The sequence below is a fragment of the Ascaphus truei genome, chromosome 5 (assembly GCF_040206685.1).
Source record: "Ascaphus truei isolate aAscTru1 chromosome 5, aAscTru1.hap1, whole genome shotgun sequence".
NCBI lineage: Eukaryota > Metazoa > Chordata > Amphibia > Anura > Ascaphidae > Ascaphus > Ascaphus truei.
The window spans coordinates 297,699,963-297,708,446 of NC_134487.1; positions in this window are offsets into that span (position 1 = coordinate 297,699,963).

The following is an 8,484-nucleotide window of genomic DNA, read 5'->3' on the forward strand; positions in this document are numbered from 1 at the left end:
CACACACACAGCTTCCACTGCAGCTTTAGCTTCTGCAAATGAGCACTGTCACCTTTTTGCTTCTAATCCATTTTAACAGGGTCCCCTATAAATTTATGCCTGCCGTATTACACAGCTTTTCAGCACAGCCTGGGTTAAAGAACTGCATGTAAATAGATTAGAAGCAAAAGATGGCACTGTGCTCATTTGTATGTCATTGCCCAGAATCCCTTGCTGCAGTGAAAGCATTGTATGCTAAGAGATAATGGGGGGAAAGCAGTGTTGCAGACCTGTCTGAGACGTGAATGTGCTCACAAGTGATCATTTGAATTTCTTTACACTGTGCGGTGGAGGATTTGTGTCACTTTTTTACCCACCATAATTTATTTAATCTGCTGCATATACATACACATAGAAAAATGGTATTACAATTTTTTTTTAACCCCATAGTATAATTGCTATGACACACGAAGGCATAACCCCTCACTGAAACCCCCGGGTGACCTAACCCCAACACGCACCCCCCACTGCACCCCCAAAAAATCTAACCTCCCTTATGGCCAATAGCACTATTAGCCAAAGGTGACTATTGTATAGACAAACAATACTATACAATACTTACAAATATAAAATATTAAAAAACATACATTAATATAATGATTACAATACACAAAACTTTTACAGTGTTAAACATAACATTGTAAAAATACACCCATTGCGTGTTTGTGGGGCTACCTCTCAATGAGAGCCTGGGTAGCCACATTGGCACTCAATGGTAGCCTGTAGTAAAAGAGGTGTACTTACTGCATCCATGATGAAGACTGTCCTCATCTTCTGGGTCGAAGCCGCATGGATTCCGGCCACAAAAGGAAACGATACGCAAACGTTAAAAAAAGAAAAAAACATTCCAAAGGCCCGAAGGACAAAAAGCAAAAAACAAAAACAATCCAAAGTGTAATGGTCCAAAAAAATCCAAGAAAGAAAACCTAATAAAAATCCAAGAAAGAAAACCTAATAAAAATCCAAGAAATAAAACCTAATAAAAATCCAAGAAAGAAAACCTAATAAAAATCCAAGAAAGAAAACCTAATAAAAATCCAGACCTGTTTCCCAATGCCCATTGGCCTATTTGTATTCTGGGCCTATCCGTGGGTCTGACACAGGGGTTATTGAGCTTGACCCGACGTCCTTGATCCTCCAATGATTGAAGACTCTTCTTCTGTAAGTTTTTATTTTCTTCTTTCATCTTCAGTCACTGGAGGTGGCCTCTTTGCTGACTTTTGGTCTTCTGTGAAGTCCCTCGCCGGAGAGGTGTCATAGGGTCACACGGTAGAGCAACCAATCATATTAGTTGCTTGCACATGAAATTCCCTCCATTTTTTATGACATCACTTCTTTTGTCAACCAGGGGAAGCTGTGTTGGCAAAAATTGTACACGATATTTTCTTTTATAAAATGTTCCAACAAAAGTCTCTCTCCTTTTATACTTCTTCAAACAAAGCTCAATCTCCCTGCTGCTTTATTCTGTAAACTTGTATGCTTTATTGTATTTCTTGTAATGTAAAATGTTGATCAAATATTGAACTTATAAAGAAAGGCAGAATGCTTCACTATATTAGTAAATTGCTGCTGTAATTTGGCACTGTGGCTATATTTTTGGTCCACAACTATGAACAGCAGCAAGGGTTCAAGCGTTAAATTAGTATTTGGCAGGCTCCCAAGTATAGTGCTTAATTAGGTACTGTACTGAAGTAATTACTTTGCTGCTTGTGTGTGAGTGAGAGCCATACCGTATTAGCAGTATACTATAGTAACAAACTTGGCATCAATGTACTTAACAGCCCACTAACATATTCTGTTTATTAAAATAGTGAAGCTGAAAACAGTAGTATTTTAATCACCCGTACGGAATGAATTTACTAAGTCATTCACTACTGAGTGAGGCAAAGAAGGGTGGGGGGCCGTGTTGGTCATTTCTTCCATGGAGTAACAGAGGAGGGAGAGGGAGTAGGGGTATGGTACCTTATATTGGACCAACAACTATTTGATATTTTACAAGCTTTCGAACCTCTCCGGGTTTTCATCAGGTACGGCAGAAATAGAGAATACTATGTGCAGTGTTGTAAGAGGGATATTTGGTTGAAAGGGATGTTGAGAGGACGTGGGATATTAAGAGAAGGTGGATGCTGGTACGCTAGCAAAGGTGGCCCATCTGACCTAATTGTCACGTCTTGTCAGCCCCCAGCCGCTTATGGTTCATCCTAATGGTTCGAAAATAACATAAGGCATATGGTGTATAGTGCTGTATACACTCCATTGGGACCATGCTGGGCCATCTGCCTCTTCTTTCTCTCTCAGTCACCTTTCTGCTACATCGTGTTGTCTTTTCAACCTCTCACTTTGTTGACATGGTTCTCTTTCAGAGGGTGTTATTTATTTCACCGTGAAAGTGTTAGTCATGGCACTATCGCAGAGAAACTCCCATTGGAGTTTATGGGAGTTTCCATGCAATAGTGCCCCGATCAGCACTATCGCAGTGTGCTGAAAGACCCCAATGCCCTCCCCCCCCCTCCTTAGCACTCTGTCACTGAGAGCTGTTCCCATCATTGCATCCTTACCATACAGCACTGTCTAATATACCTGTAATCTCCCACACACAACACCCTCCCTGAGCAGAACATGTATATTGAAGAATTGAGGGGATGAGTTGCAGTCAGTTGTAGTTGTTGCCTAAGCTCTTTGGACTGTAGTGTTGGCTGCACTGTGCATATCACTTTGTTCTTATGGCATTTCACCACAGTCATTTATCTGCCACCGCCACTAAGGTGAGTGCATTAGCATTTATTAGTAATAGGGGATTTTAGGGGGTTTTAGGGTAAGGGGTTAGACTTTTAAGGGTATGGGGGTTATGTTTTTAGGGTACTGGGTTAAAGTTAGGGGGATCGGGTAAGGGGTTAAGCTTTAGGGGGTTAGTCGTTAAGGTTAGTGGATTAGGGTATGGAGCTCAGCTTTTTCGGGTAAGGGGGTAAGGTTAGGGCTGGACTTGCCTTTCTAGTGAGACTGCCAGCGGATAAATATCCCAGCGACTGATAGGCTGCGGCTAAATGTCATAGACCGGGAATAACATGATATTACTCCTTCAATAAATCCAGGACAATAAAGTGATAGGACTTTTATTCCAGCGCTTAAGGAAGGTTCATCACAGAAGGAACAAGGATAAGTAAAAGAACACTAACAAAACCAGGGGCAGTGGTAAGAGGAATCGCTAGGGCAATGCAAATAGTGCTCACAAAAACTAAAATAAAAATGATAATCACATTGCAAAAAGTACAGTAGGTAGCAGAAATTGTCCATTTAAATACAAGCTACAAATCAATAGTACAGTATCTGTAAATTCATTATATAGAAATCTCTTTAGCAATTACCAGTGGCGTAGCTAGACATGGATGGGCCACCGGGCAAAAAACATTTCAGGGCCCCATTAATATTAATACTGACTGCAAGTTTGTTCTTCCTCCCCTATCCTCTCCCTGATCTTCTCTCTCCTCGTCCCTTCTCATTATTTTCTCTACCCCTCCCCATCATAATAATCATCATCTCTCCCCCTCCTCCTCCTCCTCCTCCGTCCTCATCATCTCTCCCCCTCATCCCCATCTCTCCCCATCCCTATCATCTCACTCATCCTCCTCCTCCTCTCTCTCCCCCACCATCATCACCTCTCTCCCCCCATTCACCATCATCCCCTCCCCACCACCATCATCACCTCTCCCCCAATCATCATCACCTCGGTATCCCCCCACCATCATGACTTCTCTGTCTCCCCCCACCATCATCACCTATCCCCCCACCACCATCATCATCACATCTCTCTCCCCCCCCCCCACCATTATCTCCTCTCTCCCCCCTCCTCCCCAATGCCTACCTGTGGGTGGTCCTACTTAAATAGAGGAGGCGCAGAGCAATCAGCAGCTGTTACACAGCAGACCAGGACAGCAGGGGAGGAGCGCACTCTAGTGCTCTGAACCGGAAGCCTTTCTAAGGCTGCGTCCACGCTGCCGCTGAGCATGCTTGGCGCTTGGCACTTAGCGCTTTGAGTTCAATTAATGTCAATGTGTCCATACCCGTACACTTGCTGGTGCTAGGCTCTTGGTGAGACAGATTAAATTGATTTCCAGGCGCGCTGAAGGGTCACATGACTTTCAGCAACCAATCAGCGCCAGTCACTGCTCGGCCACGCACATGCTTAGAGAGTTGGTGACGTCAGCGCTCTCAAGCATGAGCGCGCTCCTCTCCTGCTTTCCTGCTCTGCATCACAGCTGCTGATTTCTCTGCCGGCTTCTGTTTAATGCTGGGGCCCGCCGCCGCCACCAGGGGTGGGGGGAGAGTGGGCCCCCCAAGAGCACGGCCCCAGGCTTTGCCCGGGCTATAGCTACGCCCCTGGCAATTACCTTCCTTTACCTTCCAAGGAGATCACACATAAGAATTTGATTAAAATCTGTTTCTCCCACTAAGATTCTATCTACTATATATTTGTGAAATCACTGTATGTCTGCGTCCCAAGGGTCAATCACATTGGACCTTGGGCCTGTCACTCCTGCTCAGGCCATGCCCGCCCCCGCACACCTCTCATTGGCCTACGTCCAACACCAATGCCACACTGTCCCACCCCTCACTGACTCTCATTGGCCTGCGTCCAATGCCCGCCCCCGCACACCTCTCATTGGCCTGCGTCCCACCCCTCACTGACTCTCATTGGCCTGCGTCCAATGCCCGCCCCCGCACACCTCTCATTGGCCAGCGTCCAACACCAATGCCCTAATACTTCCACACTGTCCCACCCCTCACTGAGTTTTGGGAACGCTTTGGGGCCACGCTTCACAGCTATCAAAACCTTCACGTCTGCTACCACAGACTGCCGAATCAGGTACAGCAGTGTTTCCCAAACTGTGCGCCGCCGCGGCTTGGCTAGAGGGGCGCCGCGATCAGGGCCGCCAGCAGCGGGAAACAAGGGCTGCTAGCTCATTTAAAAAAAAAAAAAAACCTCTGAGGGGAAGCAGAGGAGCGGTCACGTGACCGCTCCCATCCAATGGGGCTGCAGCCTGCCCGGCATTGCAACTGCAGAGCCACCAGACAGCACCAAGGTGTGTGTGTGTGTGTGTGTGTGTGTGTGTGTGTGTGTGTGTGTGTGTGTGTGTGTGTGTGTGTGTGTGTGTGTGTGTGTGTGTGTGTGGTGTGTGTGTGTGTGTGGTGTGTGTGTGTGTGTGTGTGTGTGTGTGTGTGTGTGTGTGTGTGTAAAACGGGCTGCAGGGTGTGTGTGTGTGTGTGTGTGTGTGTGTGTGTGTGTGTGTGTGTGTGTGTGTGTGTGTAAAACGGGCTGCAGGGTGTGTGTGTGTGTGTGTGTGTGTGTGTGTGTGTGTGTGTGTGTGTGTGTGTGTGTGTGTGAAAAACGGGCTGCAGGGTGTGTGTGTGTTGTGTGTGTGTGTGTGTGTGTGTGTGTGAAAAACAACACCAAACACTGCAGACTGCCTCTTCAAACCCCCCCTCCCCGCCACACATCTCCCTCCCGCAACACGGCCTCCACTCACACACCATGGCAATGATGTCCCTCCCCCTATCCCGCTACCTCACACAGTGTAGCTCCCGCGAACCGCACAGCACGCCACATCTCCTGCACCTCACACAGCTCCCTACCGCAACCGGACCGCGAGGCCCCCTACCCCGCTACACCATGCCACCAATGTCCCTCCCCCTATCCCGCTACCTCACACAGTGTAGCTCCCGCGAACCGCACAGCACGCCACATCTCCTGCACCTCACACAGCTCCCTACCGCAACCGGACCGCGAGGCCCCCTACCCCGCTACACCATGCCACCAATGTCCCTCCCCCTATCCCGCTACCTCACACAGTGTAGCTCCCGCGGACCGCACAGCACGCCTCACATCTCCTGCACCTCACACATCTCCCTCCGCAACCGGACCGCGAGGCCCCCTACCCCGCTACACCATGCCACCAATGTCCCTCCCCCTATCCCGCTACCTCACACAGTGTAGCTCCCGCGAACCGCACAGCACGCCTCACATCTCCTGCACCTCACACATCTCCCTACCGCAACCGGACCGCGAGGCCCCCTACCCCGCTACACCATGCCACCAATGTCCCTCCCCCTATCCCGCTACCTCACACAGTGTAGCTCCCGCGGACCGCACAGCACGCCTCACATCTCCTGCACCTCACACATCTCCCTCCGCAACCGGACCGCGAGGCCCCCTACCCCGCTACACCATGCCACCAATGTCCCTCCCCCTATCCCGCTACCTCACACAGTGTAGCTCCCGCGGACCGCACAGCACGCCTCACATCTCCTGCACCTCACACATCTCCCTACCGCAACCGGACCGCCAGGCCCCCTACCCCGCTACACCATGCCACCAATGTCCCTCCCCCTATCCCGCTACCTCACACAGTGTAGCTCCCGCGGACCGCACAGCACGCCTCACATCTCCTGCACCTCACACATCTCCCTCCGCAACCGGACCGCGAGGCCCCCTACCCCGCTACACCATGCCACCAATGTACCTCCCCCTATCCCGCTACCTCACACAGTGTAGCTCCCGCGAACCGCACAGCACGCCTCATCTCCTGCACCTCACACAGCTCCCTACCGCAACCAGACCGCGATTTCCCCTACCCCGCTACACCATGCCACCAATGTCCCTCCCCCTATCCCGCTAGCTCACACAGTGTAGCTCCCGCGAACCGCACAGCACGCCTCACATCTCCTGCACCTCACACATCTCCCTACCGCAACCGGACCGCGAGGCCCCCTACCCCGCTACACCATGCCACCAATGTCCCTCCCCCTATCCCGCTACCTCACACAGTGTAGCTCCCGCGGACCGCACAGCACGCCTCACATCTCCTGCACCTCACACATCTCCCTACCGCAACCGGACCGCGAGGCCGCGGCCTACACTCACACACCATGGCAACGATGTCCCCCCCCCCTATCCCGCTACCTCACACAGTGTAGCTCCCGCGGACCGCACAGCACGCCACATCTCCTGCACCTCACACAGCTCCCTACCGCAACCGGACCGCGAGGCCGCGGCCTACACTCACACACCATGCCACCAATGTTCCTCCCCCTATCCCGCTACCTCACACAGTGTATGACAACACCTACCACTGGAAATCAGATGTTCGTTGAAATAAAATATGTTTTCCTAACTATTTTACTGTCTGTATAATGTACACAACACTCACCCACACAAAACCCCCTCATACACACACACACACACACACACACACACGCAAACATCCTGTCATTCTATGCCACACACTACACTCAAAAACATGCCATTTTTAACATGTGTATGACCAACAACACGCACTCACACACGTCACACACACAACATGCCTCATACACACACACACACCATCACACACCAGCAACACACACACATGCTCTCACACACACCACACACCATGCCACCGATGTCACTCCCGCTATCCCGCTACCTCACACACTCTACCTCCCGCGGAACAACCAGCACGCCTGACATCTCCTGCACCTCACACATCTCCCTCCGCAACCGGACCGCGACGCCGCGGACTACAGTCAAACAGCATGCCACCAATGTCACTCCCGCTACCTCACACACTGTATGACAACACCTACCACTGAAACTCAGCTGTTCCTTACAATAAAATATGTTTTCCTAACAATTTCACTGTCTGTATAATTTATTCTAAAACACTTCTCACACCACCACTCACACACAACACTCACCCACACAAAACCCCCTCATACACACACACACACACACGCAAACATCCTGTCATTCTATGCCACACATAACAACAAATCACACCTCACCTTCACCCTCATAATACACACACTACACTCAAAAACATGCAATTTACAACATGTCTATGACCAACAACACGCACTCACACACGTCACACACACAACATGCGTCATACACACACACATGCCATCACACACGCCACATACACACATGCTCTCACACACACCACACACCATCACACACAACACACACACAAATACACAAACACATGCACACACACACGCACTCAGCAACGCCACACGCCCTCAACCACGCAACACACGTACTCACACACACACACCAACCTCCTCTGCTGATACAACACACAAAACAACACTTCAACATAACCTTAACTACCACACACAACACAACCACCACTAAACAAACACACACACCCAACCCACTGTTCCAATTACCTACCCTTCACCATACACACTACACTGAATACAATGCACATTTACACGTCTCACCACCCACTCCCATTGCACATCAACATCCCACCACACACAAACATATACAACAACACAACACCTCCGCTACTAACACAACTAGCACAATAAATCACCTCTTCCTTTCAATAACATATTTTACACAAAACATTACTATTTACACATCTGTCTAATTTATTGCACACAAACACTCAACTAACCAACACT